This window comes from Lepidochelys kempii, chromosome 4 (assembly GCF_965140265.1).
Source record: "Lepidochelys kempii isolate rLepKem1 chromosome 4, rLepKem1.hap2, whole genome shotgun sequence".
NCBI lineage: Eukaryota > Metazoa > Chordata > Testudines > Cheloniidae > Lepidochelys > Lepidochelys kempii.
In genome coordinates, this window is record NC_133259.1 from 91,066,475 (window position 1) to 91,080,824 (window position 14,350).

A 14,350-nucleotide genomic window follows, 5' to 3' on the forward strand; every position below is an offset into this window, starting at 1 on the left:
AGGCTACATTACAGCAACAATATTGTGTTTGCTTCATACATTATTAGATACAAGAGACTACATTACAAGAACATTGAGATTGCAAAAATCTAGCATTTTGCAAAAGTTAAGAAAGGCCAGGATTAAAATTGCTTGTAGCCTTGTCGACTGTACAACCCCATGTAGACCTTTTCCCCCTTATCTGCAGACTTTACTTCCCTTTGAATTTAGTTCATGTAAATGTAAGGAATGTGGCTAAATGGCCAATATTGGGACCCAAGCTTTTCTTGGTGTGTGTGTGTGTGTGGTGGGGGGGGTTAGGACACTACCCCTTGCTGCTGCTCTTGGGGTACCAAGGACCCTGTTAGTGGCCCAGGAAGGTGGTAGAGGAGGGAAGGGGTCTGGTTTGCCCCTCACTCTGAGCTTCAGTCCCTCTCAATCCCTGCAGGTTTCTTACCCTCTTCAGTAGAGTTACCCTCAGTCCTTGACACTGGGGGAGGGAGTCTCTCTGTCCTGCTGGGGCAGAGTCATAGAATATCAAGGTTGGAAGGGACCTCAGGAGATCATCTAGTCCTCAGGAGTCTCCCTTCCTCTGACTCTCTAACCTCTCACCTCTAAGCAACAAACCTCCAAACTCCAGTCCTCTCTCCTTCCTCACAACCCCTGACTGCTTTAATTGACTACAGGTGCTCCAATTAACCTGTAGTAACCTTTCCTAGGCTATAGGGAACTACGCTTTGGTTATCCTAGGGTTTATATGTCACCTCTCTGCTAGTACTCCCTGACCCTGCTGTATCACAGGAGAAACAGTATTTGATGTGAATAACTCAAGATAAGCCAAATTTTTCTCTCCTTTACACTGGTCTACTCATTTAACTGTGGTTACTGAAATGAAGCAGAACACAAGCTTGTTCTTTGCTACACTGGTAGCTGAATCATTGTGAGCACCAATTCAGCTATGGTCAGCAATAAGTAATTTTTGTAGCATAGACAAATTCTCTCACCCTCAAGTGAGCTCTGGAATCATTTTTATCAGACAACCTACACCTGATATGGACAAAAATATCCTCAAAATCAAAGGCTGGATTCTCTGCTCCACTAAGACCACTTTGTGCAGTTTAAGCAGCAGAAACTAGCCTTAAATGGCTGGAGATAGCCAGTGGAGAATTCCTTCTGTGCTTCCACCTGCAGAAAGTTGGTGGAGGTGGCTCTCTTGCCTCCTATGTCAGATGCCCCATCCAGGGCATAAGGGGAAGGAGGGGCACAACAGGGCATGGTGGAGCAGAGTGCCACTGTGCCTGATTCTCTACTGGATAATAGTGTATTACAAAGTTTATACCAGTTGTAGAATTTAGAGTAGGCCCCTTGCTGCTCTAACTTCCGCTGGGGCATGCAGCCAAAGATCAGAGAGATGCAAGTGGATCCCAGTAGCCACCACTCTCCACTAGAGAGCAGAGCTTAGACATAGTGGAGGATCAAGGCCCAGATGTATACTTGTATTACTATATTGACTACAGAGTTCACAGGTGTACTTGTCTTGGGACATGAATTAATCCCTCAATTTTCTGTGCACATGGCTTTGGTTTCAAAAGCTTCTTGGAACAGTTACCTAACCATGCATGTCTTGTCTCAGTTAACTAATGGCTCAAAATAAAGGTGAAGTTAACTAACACCTTTTCACTGCCACCCTGAGGAATCTCTCTTTTTTGACTGAAATTCTTTTGGATGCTAATTGGGCTTCCATTGATTTGACTCAGAGTATTATCTGAAGCAATTTTGCATTCTCTCTCTCTCTGGGTACTAAGTTTGGTGAGACAGGGTATATATTTTTCAATAACTTCATTTTAACAATATTTCTGCTGTATAGTAAATAGAAAGGATTGACACATGAAGGCCTCTCTGAAACACTGATGTTAGTGGTCCTTTGTGTCACTGAATAAGTGAAATGGAAGAGAGTCTGTTTTTTAGATTTCTGGCAGAGGTTGTAGATTTTTATCTGCAGTAAGTTAGTTGATGGTATATCTATGAACTAGATCATGTAGACAAACCTGATGATTCAATACTAAAGTAGTCACAGTGCCTCTGGTTCTTATATCTTTACTGTATTATAGTAGAACAGTTGAAGGGTTTCTGCTCAATCAGTTATCTGGTTGAAGTACAGTGGTTGAGTTTTTGGGCATTGTTAATAAAGGATAGATATGGATATGGCATAGAGCTAAACTGCAGGTTAGGGCTGATGTTTACAGTTAAGGTTGATGAGTAAGACTGGGAAATTATCAAGAGGATACCAGGGTATCTCCTTATACGCTCAGTTGCAGTGGTACCAGTCTCCGTCAAATGTGACATATTTAAGAACTCTGGGCCATCTTCTGCTGTTGGATGCACATGCACAACTCCCCATGTAGCCAATGAAGCTGAGGCCTGAAATTCTGACGCAGTGTTTGCCTGAGGAATAACTGAGTAAAAAATGAATGAGGAGCCCGGGACTTGACCTTAGTTCAATAACTGGGCCAATCCATTAAAATGGACTCAATTAGTTAATATGCACAAGAGAAATGGTGGGTGGTTCATGACTGTAAGTAAAGAAACAAAATTAGATACAGAGTATGTCTGGTAACAGAAGTGGAATATTATATATATTTATAACAACAAAAGGGAGCCAACCATAGAGAAATGTTATTCTTGTAATGCAAGTGTGTATTCTAATGAACTGTACTGTATGCAATCATCAATTGGAGTAGGACTGATCCTTTTCACCATAAGCTGTGCAGAACACAGATTCTGTTCTTGGTTTGACATGTCCTACCTATGATAATGTGTCACAATGCTATTTAAATAATAAAAGCTGTCTAATAGCTGTGATTGAACAATACATTAAAACACTTTTTTTATTTAATAATTTGTTCTTAACCTGCTAATTGTCTCTTTATATCCATCCTTAAGCAACTTAGTCACAACAGACATATCAGGAAGGTGGTATTCATGGTGAATCTGGATTCTGCTGTCCTCTTAACAATGTAAAACTAGTAATGAAGAAGCTTACACTGTGAAATATTGTTGAAACAGAGATGATATGCAGTGCTTAAAGTGTGTGTGTGGGGGGGGGGGGGTCCACAGACCTGCCATAAATAAATAAATAAAATATTGAGATGGTCACTGAAGAGCATACTCAAAGCACTGTCTTACCAAAGCTGCTCCTGCTCCCAGAGAGCCCTCCCCAACTTCACTCATACACTAATCATAAAATGAGTGCTTTATCAGTAAAACAAATCTGTATCACCAGGAAAGAGGGAGTGTTTTGCAGTTTAGTTGCAGCAGCCAGGTTTTAAAAAGGGAAACCACATACAGTACACTGCACGAAACTTTGGGGAGGGAAAATTTGGGCCAAGTACATTGGGGCAAAGCCTCAGACTTAGGAATAGTACCCAGGGAATTTTAGTGTTCCTGGTAAACAGATAGGATCTTTAAAGGTTTAATTTCTTCAAAATATCCTGCTTTTACAGAAAACAAGGAGAACAAAGAGCTTTATAAAAGATAACAAGGGAAAAAGAAGGACACCAAAAAATCTCAACAGTGGAGGTAGATACCAAGGATAACTTTAGCTCAATATGTTGTGGTGAGAAATTTAAGAACTAGTTAGAGAAGAAGGAGGTTATGGTTAAAGATGACTTCCATTTTTGGCTCAGATACTGTGAAACTGTTGTGTGGGTGCTGGAAAGATCGCGTGACTGCCTTACAGGATTGTACTAACAAGAAGATGCACAAGTGAATCAGTGATGGATTAAAATCCCCAAAACCTCACTAAGTTGTTGTGGAAAGAATCCTTACAGTCAATTTTTACATTGCAAAAGTGGCCAGTCAGAGCTGAAGATGATTGATCTAATCTGTAAAGATAAAAAACTTTCCAGAGATCTGCTCATCAAACAGGTGCAGGAGATGGAGGTAGGGAAATGGCTGTTGCCCTCATTTTAAAAACCTGAGTATGTTCACAGCCAGGGATGCCAGATAGGCAGTGCAGAGGGGGCGGGCAGCTGCTCCCCTGAGGAGCAGTCCTGGGTTGCAAATGAACTGTCTACTGGCTCACCTGAGCATGAAGGCAGCCTGCTGGTGCTCTGAGTGGACCCCAGGGTTGCTTCAGAGCCCTGTTCTCACAGAAGAGCTGTGATTGACCCACAGCGCTGTCAGGCACTGCCGCTCTGGGTGGGACAAGGCACAAGTAAATCAGTGCACCCTGTGTACTTGTAGCTGGTGAGTCAGACTGCTTGGAAGAGGGGGTGGAATGAGGACCCCCCTTCATCCCTTGCTCTCTCTATGGATGTGTGATTGAGGGAAGCTATCTGATGGGGGCACTGCCTGGTGATTGAGGTAGAGTATAGCGGTGGGAGGCATTGCTAGGTGATCTGGGGGTGAGTACAGGGGCATTGCTTGGTGGGGGGCACTGCCAGGTGATTTGAGGTGAGTATGGGGTGAGGGCACTTTGGGGTGGGGGGCACTTGCAGGTGATTTGTATGGAGGTGGGAGGCACAGCTGAGTGATACAGGAAATAATCACAAAAAATGCTCCTGAAACAGACAAATTTTTACAGCTTAACCTTCAAAAAATCTTTTTTCAGCAGGAGCCCCTGCTGAAAGTTGCCCTCTCCTATTCAAATGTGAAATGGCAGACCATTTCATGGCTGGGAAGGAGAGCAACACAGCCCAGCTGGCACTCAGGGCCTGCTCTGCAGTATGCCAGCCAGGACCTGCATTGTGCCACATATTGGGCCTTCACCTGCCAGCTGAGGAAACCATGGTGGTGGTTCCTCTTGGCACTGGAGACCAGCCTGGTCTAGGAAGCAGACCTGTCACCCAACGGTCAGGGGCCCTCCAGCAGGGCAGGGAAGGGAAGGAATGGTTGTGTGTGTGTGTGTGTGGGGGGGGAACCGGAGCTCTGTAAGGGGTTGGACTGATGGTGGGGACTTCCTTGAGGGCTGTGGAAAGGTCTGGGGTGTGTTGGGGGAGGAATTTTTGAGATATTTTGGTTGCTTCCTCCTCTTCCGTGCTTCCCCCCTCCCCCCCCTTTTTGCTATCCTTCTGGACCCCAGGGCTGATCATGACTTTGCAGATACAAGAATGAAGGAAAAAGTGCTGCCTTTGCCTCCACCACAGGCATGGCATAAAATCTGAAAAGCTGTTTGGCCAGGATTCAAAATGGGATTTAAACATTGCAGGGCTGACTTTTGCAATGCTTAACTTCCAGACACCTCAAAAATCATAGTAACTATGCTAGGATCCACAAATCTAGGATCCCAATACAAGGCCTGGGGAGAGTTATCAGAGTAACAGCCGTGTTAGTCTGTATCCACAAAAAGAAAAGGAGTATTTGTGGCACCTGAGAGACTAACAAATCTATTTGAGCATAAGCTTTTGTGAGCTACAGCTCACTCTCACGAAAGCTTATGCTCAAATAAATTTGTTAGTCTCTAAGGTGCCACAAGTCCTCCTTTTCTTTTTGGGGAGAGTTAGATGCATAAAAAAATGCAATCCACAAAAGCCAGCATGCAGGCAGGGAGCCACGAAAGCTAGCTAATGGGGAATGCACAGGAGAGGGGTGTGTCGCAATCTGTGCCCTTCTTACAGAAACAGCCACATTCTAGGTTTTGCCTATCTCTGCTTGTCATCCACAACTCCCCACTCTGACTCAGGTAGCTTAGGGGCCTAAATTGTTTGCTGTGAGAATAAGGGAGACACCCCTCTCTCCATGCAAAACTAGTAGGTGGTAGTAGTGGCAGAGACAGCACTGCCTACTTTATAACTTTTTAGCCCAGTTCAATTTCCAGTTTCAATTCCCACCCCCCTCTGCCTGGGAGGAGAGAGGATATTAACAGCACTCTGTTAACTACCCTTATAACAGAGAGGAGGAATAGATCTCCTAGGCATATCAGTGTAATACAGTAAAATACAGTGAAGAATTCAGTAAAACTTTCTGTAGGGAGAAGTCCTTTCTACTTAAATGTTTGCTGTTATTTTATTTAAATAAATAATATGTTAGTGTCAAGGTTCCTCCCCCACTCTGAACTCTAGGGTACAGATGTGGGGACCTGCATGAAAAACCTGCTAAACTTATCTTTACCAGCTTAGGTCAAAACTTCCCCAAGGTACAAAATATTACACCCGTTGTCCTTGGACTGGCCGCTACCACCACCAAAATAATACTGGTTACTGGGGAAGAGCTGTTTGGATGCGTCCTTCCTCCCAAAATACTTCCCAAAACCTTGCACCCCACTTCCTGGACAAGGTTTGGTAAAAAGCCTCACCAATTTGCCTAGGTGACTACAGACCCAGACCCTTGGATCTTAAGAACAATGAACAATCCTCCCAACACTTGCACCCCCCCTTTCCTGGGAAATGTTGGATAAAAAGCCTCACCAATTTGCATAGGTGACCACAGACCCAAACCCTTGGATCTGAGACAATGAAAAAGCATTCAGTTTTTTACAAGAAGACTTTTAATAAAAATAGAAGTAAATAGAAATAAAGAAATCCCCCCTGTAAAATCAGGATGGTAGATCTCTTACAGGGTAATTAGATTCAAAAACATAGAGAACCCCTCTAGGCAAAACCTTAAGTTACAAAAAAGATACACAGACAAATAGTTATTCTATTCAGCACAATTCTTTTCTCAGCCATTTAAAGAAATCATAATCTAACACATACCTAGCTAGATTATTTACTAAAAGTTCTAAGACTCCATTCCTGTTCTGTCCCTGGCAAGAGCAGCAGACAGACAGACACAGACCCTCTGTTTCTCTCCCTCCTCCCAGCTTTTGAAAGTATCTTGTCTCCTCATTGGTCATTTTGGTCAGGTGCCAGCAAGGTTACCTTTAGCTTCTTAACCCTTTACAGGTGAGAGGAGCTTTCCCCTGGCCAGGAGGGATTTCCAAGGGGTTTACCCTTCCCTTTATATTTATGACAGTTAGTAATAGCAAATCACGAAATTCTCAGACCAGTTTTTATTTAAGTGCAAAATAATTTGGCTTGTGGTAGCTGGACACGCCCTTCCTTTGAATCAGGGCTCCTGAGTGTAATAGAACAACAGGGTAAAAGCAAATCTTGTTCTTGAGCATCTTATTAATGTGGAGGCTCAGCTGACATTGAATTAAATACTCTTGGGTAAATTCAGCCCTGGCATAAGTGAAGGAACTTTGCTTCAATGGAGCTGGACTTAGTGATGTCAAGGCCAAATTGGGCATTTTTCAGTTTTAATACCTCATTTCACGGGAAGGTACACTTTTCTGCATGAGCTGAAGTTTTAATCTAGGTCAGGGTTCCCACAGCAAAATTTTTGGTGGCCTCAGAGTGCGGCCACCAATTCTTGCTGCTCACCGCTTTGACAATTTTTCCTAAAATACTCAATTACCTTTAGGGAAAAACAAATAAATATGCACCTGTACATGACCAGATCATTGTAATTTATTCATGTAGAGGTTTTTTTGAAGACTCAATAATAAAAATAATGTACAGTTGTCTATTCTTTACTGGACCTACACAGACTAGAAACACAAATAAGGTACTTTGCACATTCTTGGTTTTTTTTGTTCTTGTTTCTTTTGCTTTTAGGTTGCTTTTTTAAAAAAGACTTGCTAACTAGTAAGTCTGCTGCTGTAAAAAGTAATATTTGTATGTTTGCTAATATCACTTTTCACAAGACTTACTAGCTAGCTGGGAAGCTGTGAAAAGTGCTATTAACAAACATACAAATACCAATTTTCACAGCAGACTTAGTCAACCATTGCATGCCAGGGGACAAACTAAGCCCTGAATGGGAAGGTGGGTAGGAAGACAGTGGGGGCAAGGGGCGATGGGGAGCCACTGAGGCGGGGGTGGGGTGGGGAGGGTTAGCTGAGGGCTGCCACCCCGTGCGGCAAAGCTGGGATCCAGAGCCAGAAGCCCCATGAGCAGAGCCTGCGACCCCTGGGCTAAAGGCCGAGCCTCACCACCTCTGGGAAGGTGGGGAACTCACTGGTGGCCTGCTCCTCCAGAGTTTGTGGCTCCAGAGGGGAGCAGGGTCCAACCCCTCTGGGGGAAGGTCCACTGCTTTGCCACTTCCCAGTAATTGCCCAGGAGGATGTGGCCACAAGAAAAGCTCCTGGTAGCTGCATGTGGCCATGGTGGCTGCATTTGAGAAACACTGGTCTAGACAGTTACTATATTATGTTTTATAGACTGCAGCTGGAATCACTGACTGCTATATATCGTCTTCAGATGACCTGAAAATACAGTATAGCATTTGTACTATAACATGGTTCAAAAAAGAACTAGATAAGTTCATGGAGGATAAGTCCATCAATGGTTATTAGCCAGGATGGACAGGGATGGTGTCCCTAGCCTCTATTTGCCAGAAGATGGGAATGGGCAACAGGGGATGGATCACTTGATGATTACTGGTTATGTTCATTCCCTCTGGGGCACCTGGCATTGGCCACAGTCAGAAGACAGGATACTGAGATAGATGGATCTTTGGTCTGACCCAGTATGGCCGTTTTTATGTGTTTTGATGAGGAAACAAACAAGAGCAACTAAGATGCTTCTATGATGAAAATAGTTAAATAGTCTCATATATATTCACAATCCACAGAGGACTGAAACTCAAAATACTTAATAAAATATTTCATGTATGGTCTTGTTTATTAAGGTAAGCCAATTTTTTTAATCAATCAAAGATTAATATTATGAGTTAGTTAGGCTCTTCTGAAATAATCCTGCTACTCCCAGATAATCAAAGGTGGCAAGAATTAAAATATTTAATAAAACACAAACATTACCAATGTTTTTTATTGCTGACAACTATTTAATTAAATGTTGTTTTAATAAGTCCTTTTCCAAACAATATAGTTAATTTTGAGGAGAGTGGATGGTTGATGTCCCAAGACGAAGCTATGGGAATAGCTTCACATGTGTATAGCCCCAGAATTTTTCAAAAGTGGCCATTGATTGTGGGAGTCTCCAATTTTGCATATACATCTTGAGATATTCTGGATGTGATTTTCAGAGGCACTATTTTCAGTAATTCTACAAATCAGGCCCTAAGATGTCTCAGGTTCAACTCCCAGAAACAAACATCCCCAACTCAGAAGCCACTTTTGAAAATTTTGATCCAACAGTTTAATTTTAGAGGAATAATTACCGTAAAGGATCAAATTCACCAGTACACTGCAGCTGCTTTGCATCACTCTGGTGACGCAAAGCAGCTGTTAACCCTTCTTTGCAGGCTGCACTTGCATTACTCTTCTCAAGATAGTTAAAGCAACCACACTGGAATAACACTCATGCTGCTGTGTGCACACTGGTTCTGCATTGCCCCATGTGTGACACGGAGTCCTGGGGGCCCATTCTATGACTCTTTTGTGCTGCAGTAAGATCAGCAGCACTATGAATTCTTTCCCAGTGAATTGTAGCCAATCCTATAATAAACTAACTCAGGATTTAGGTCATGTCTACACTACAAAATTATTTTGACCTAACTTATGTTGGTATACAGCCGCCACAGAAATTATATGTCTCTTGCATGTCTACACTTTGTCCCTTCTGTCAGCGGTGCCCGTCCTCATCAGGAGCACTTGTATTGATTGTACTGTCAGTGTGGGGCACTGTGGGATGGCTCCCGAAAGCCAGTAACAGTCAACATATGCAACGCAGTGTCTGCACTGACACGGTGTTGACCTAACTACATCAACCTTGACTCTACGCTGCTCATGGAGGTGGAGTTATTAAGTTGGCGTAGCAGGGCAGTTACATCGCTGGAAGCGAAATTTTAATTGTAGACACTTCCATAGTTAGGTTAACGTAAGCTGCCTTATGTCAACCTAACTCTGTAGTATAGACCAGACCTTCTTAACTAAGAAAAAGATATAGTTATTTACAAGGTCAAAACAGGTAAGCATAACACGCACAAATGAGTTATAGTCAGGTTTCAAAAGGTAATAGAAATTTCTACAGTAAGCAAAGTCTGTATATGCTTTAGGGGCTAACTCAGGCAAAACAGTTGGGGACTTCTGGCATATGTTTAGAAATCCTCGCCCCTCAGAGTTCAAACAACAAAAGAATAATAAATTCTCGTTAACAGGCACTTTTATTCCCTTACCCCAGCATTCAAGCTGTGATGGGAGGAGGGCTTGGACACTTAGGGTATGTCTACACTACGAAATTAGGTCGAATTTATAGAAGTCGGTTTTTTTGAAATCGGTTTTATATATTCGAGTGTGTGTGTCCCCACAGAAAATGCTCTAAAGTGCATTAAGTGCATTAACTCGGCGGAGCGCTTCCACAGTACCGAGGCAAGCGTCGACTTCTGGAGCGTTGCACTGTGGGTAGCTATCCCACAGTTCCCGCAGTCTCCGCTGCCCATTGGAATTCTGGGTTGATATCCCAATGCCTGATGCGGCAAAAAACATTGTCGCAGGTGGTTCTGGGTACATGTCGTCAGGACCCCGTTCCCACCCTCCCTCCCCCCGTGAAAGCAAGGGCAGACAATCATTTCGCGCCTTTTTTGTCTGCTGCCAGCCAAAGATGTAAAGGATCGATGGAGTGGGTCAGAACAAGACATAGACCAGATTTGTTTTGGACTCATTTTCCTCCTCCCCTGTCTAGATCACACTGCAGTCAGTCACAGAGAAGGCGCAGCGAGGTTAATCTAGCCATGTATCAATCAGAGGCCAGGCTAACCTCCTTGTTCCAATAACAACGATAACTTTGGTGCACCATTTCTTATTGGAACCCTCCGTGCAGTCCTGCCTGAAATACTCCTTGATGTACAGGCACACCCTTTGTTGATTTTAGCTCCCTGAAGCCAACCCTGTAAGCCGTGTCGTCAGTCGCCCCTCCCTCCGTCAGAGCAACGGCAGACAATCGTTCCGCGCCTTCTTTCTGTGCGGACGCCATACCAAGGCAAGCATGGAGGCCGCTGAGCTCATTTTGGCAATTAGGAGCACATTAAACACCACACGCATTATCCAGCAATATATGCAGCACCAGAACATGGCAACGCGATACCGGGCGAGGAGGCGACGTCAGCGCGGTCCCGTGAGTGATCAGGACATGGACACAGATTTCTCTGAAAGCATGGGCCCTGCCAATGCATGCATCATGGTGCTAATGGGGCAGGTTCATGCTGTGGAACGCCGATTCTGGGCTCGGGAAACAAGCACAGACTGGTGGGACCGCATAGTGTTGCAGGTCTGGGACGATTCCCAGTGGCTGCGAAACTTTCGCATGCGTAAGGGCACTTTCATGGAACTTTGTGACTTGCTTTCCCCTGCCCTGAAGCGCATGAATACCAGGATGAGAGCAGCCCTCACAGTTGAGAAGCGAGTGGCGATAGCCCTGTGGAAGCTTGCAACGCCAGACAGCTACCAGTCAGTTGGGAATCAATTTGGAGTGGGCAAATCTACTGTGGGGGCTGCTGTGATGCAAGTAGCTCACACAATCAAAGATCTGGTGATATCAAGGGTAGTGACCCTGGGAAATGTGCAGGTCATAGTGGATGGCTTTGCTGCAATGGGATTCCCTAACTGTGGTGGGGCTATAGACGGAACCCATATCCCTATCTTGGCACCAGAGCACCAAGCCGGCGAGTACATAAACCGCAAGGGGTACTTTTCGATAGTGCTGCAAGCTCTGGTGGATCACAAGGGACGTTTCACCAACATCAACGTGGGATGGCCGGGAAAGGTGCATGACGCTCGCATCTTCAGGAACTCTGGTCTGTTTCAAAAGCTGCAGGAAGGGACTTTCTTCCCAGACCAGAAAATAACTGTTGGGGATGTTGAAATGCCTATATGTATCCTTGGGGACCCAGCCTACCCCTTAATGCCATGGCTCATGAAGCCGTACACAGGCAGCCTGGACACTAGTCAGGAGCTGTTCAACTACAGGCTGAGCAAGTGCAGAATGGTGGTAGAATGTGCATTTGGACGTTTAAAGGCGCGCTGGCGCAGTTTACTGACTCGCTTAGACCTCAGCGAAACCAATATTCCCACTGTTATTACTGCTTGCTGTGTGCTCCACAATATCTGTGAGAGTAAGGGGGAGACGTTTATGGCGGGGTGGGAGATTGAGGCAAATCGCCTGGCTGCTGGTTACACGCAGCCAGAAACCAGGGCGGTTAGAAGAGCTCAGGAGGGCGCGGCACGCATCAGAGAAGCTTTGAAAACCAGTTTCATGACTGGCCAGGCTACAGTGTGAAAGTTCGGTTTGTTTCTCCCTGATGAAACCCCCCGCCCCTTGGTTCACTCTACTTCCCTGTAAGCTAACCACCCGCCCCTCCTCCTTTTAATCACCGCTTGCAGAGGCAATAAAGTCATTGCTGCTTCACAGTCATGCATTCGTTATTCATTCATCACACAAATAGGGGGATGACTACCAAGGTAGCCCAGGAGGGGTGGTGGAGGAGGGAAGGAAAATGCCACACAGCACATTAAGCACAGCACTTTAAAAGTTTACAACTTTAAAATTTATTGAATGACAGCCTTCTTTTTTTTGGGCAATCCTCTGTTGTGGAGTCGCTGGTTGGCCGGAGGCCCCCCCACCGCGTTCTTGGGCGTCTGGGTGTGGAGGCTATGGAACTTGGGGAGGAGGGCGGTTGGTTACAGAGGGGCAGCAGTGGCAGTCTGTGCTCCAGCTGCCTTTGCTGCAGCTCAACCATACACTGGAGCATTCTGGTTTGGTCCTGCAGCAGCCTCAGCATTGAATCCTGCCTTCTCTCATCCCGCTGCCGCGACATTTGAACTTCAGCCCTGTCTTCAGCCCGCCACTTACTCTCTTCAGCCCGCCACTTACTCTCTTCAGCCCTCCACCTCTCCTCCCGGTCATTTTGTGCTTTCCTGCACTCTGACATTATTTGCCTCCACGCATTCGTCTGTGCTCTGTCAGTGTGGGAGGACAGCATTAGCTCGGAGAACATTTAATCTCGAGTGCGTTTTTTTTTCTTTCTAAGCTTCACTAGCCTCTGGGAAGGAGAAGATCCTGTGATCATTGAAACACATCCAGCTGGTGGAGAAAAAAAAAGGGACAGCGGTATTTAAAAACACACATTTTATAAAACAGTGGCTACACTCTTTCAGGGTAAACCTTGCTGTTAACATTACATACATAGCACATGTGCTTTCGTTACAAGGTCGCATTTTGCCTCCTCCCACTGCGTGACTACCCCCTCAACCCTCCCCCCTCCCCGTGGCTAACAGCGGGGAACATTTCTGTTCAGCCACAGGCAAACAGCCCAGCAGGAATGTGTCCCTGAAGAAAAGCACCCTATTTCAACCAGGTGACCATGAATTATATCTCACTCTCCTGAGGATAACACAGAGAGAGAAAGAACGGATTTTGGTTGAATGCCAGCAAACATACACTGCAATGCTTTGTTCTACAGTGATTCCCGAGTATGTGTTACTGGCCTGGAGTGATAAAAGTGTCCTACCATGAAGGACGAAATAAGGCTGCCCTCCCCAGAAACCTTTTGCAAAGGCTTTAGGACTACATCTAGGAGAACCGCAAATGCCAGGGCAAAGTAATCCTTTCACATGCTTGCTTTTAAACCATGTATAGCATTTTAAAAGGTACACTCACCAGAGGTCCCTTCTCCGCCTGCTGGGTCCAGGAGGCAGCCTTGGGTGGGTTCGGGGGGTACTGGCTCCAGGTCTAGGGTGAGAAACAGTTCCTGGCTGTCGGGAAAACCGGTTTCTCCGCTTGCTTGCTGTGAGCCATCTACAACCTCCTCCTCCTCATCTTCTTCGTCCCCAAAACCTGCTTCCGTATTGCCTCCATCTCCATTGAAGGAGTCAAACAACACGGCTGGGGTAGTGGTGGCTGAACCCCCTAAAATGGCATGCAGCTCATCATAGAAGCGGCATGTTTGGGGCTCTGACCCAGAGCGGCTGTTCGCCTCTCTGGTTTTCTGGTAGGCTTGCCTCAGCTCCTTCAGTTTCACGCGGCACTGCTTCGGGTCCCTGTTATGGCCTCTGTCCTTCATGCCCTGGGAGATTTTCACAAAGGTTTTGGCATTTCGAAAACTGGAACGGAGTTCTAATAGCACGGATTCCTCTCCCCAAACAGCGATCAGATCCCGTACCTCCCGTTCGGTCCATGCTGGAGCTCTTTTGCGATTCTGGGACTCCATCATGGTCACCTGTGCTGATGAGCTCTGCATGGTCACCTGCAGCTTGCCACGCTGGCCAAACAGGAAATGAGATTCAAAAGTTCGCGGTTCTTTTCCTGTCTACCTGGCCAGTGCATCTGAGTTGAGAGTGCTGTCCAGAGCGGTCAGAATGGAGCACTCTGGGATAGCTCCCGGAGGCCAATACCATCCAATTGTGTCCACAGTACCCCAAATTCGAGCT

At 45.4% G+C, this 14,350-nt stretch overlaps 1 protein-coding gene across 7 annotated transcripts in view; it reads left to right on the forward strand.

Moving 5' to 3' along the window:
* The window catches only part of TEC (tec protein tyrosine kinase), a 97,946-nt gene that overhangs the window by 17,044 nt on the left and 66,552 nt on the right, over window positions 1-14,350 (forward strand). The gene's annotated exons all lie outside the window — the stretch shown is intronic.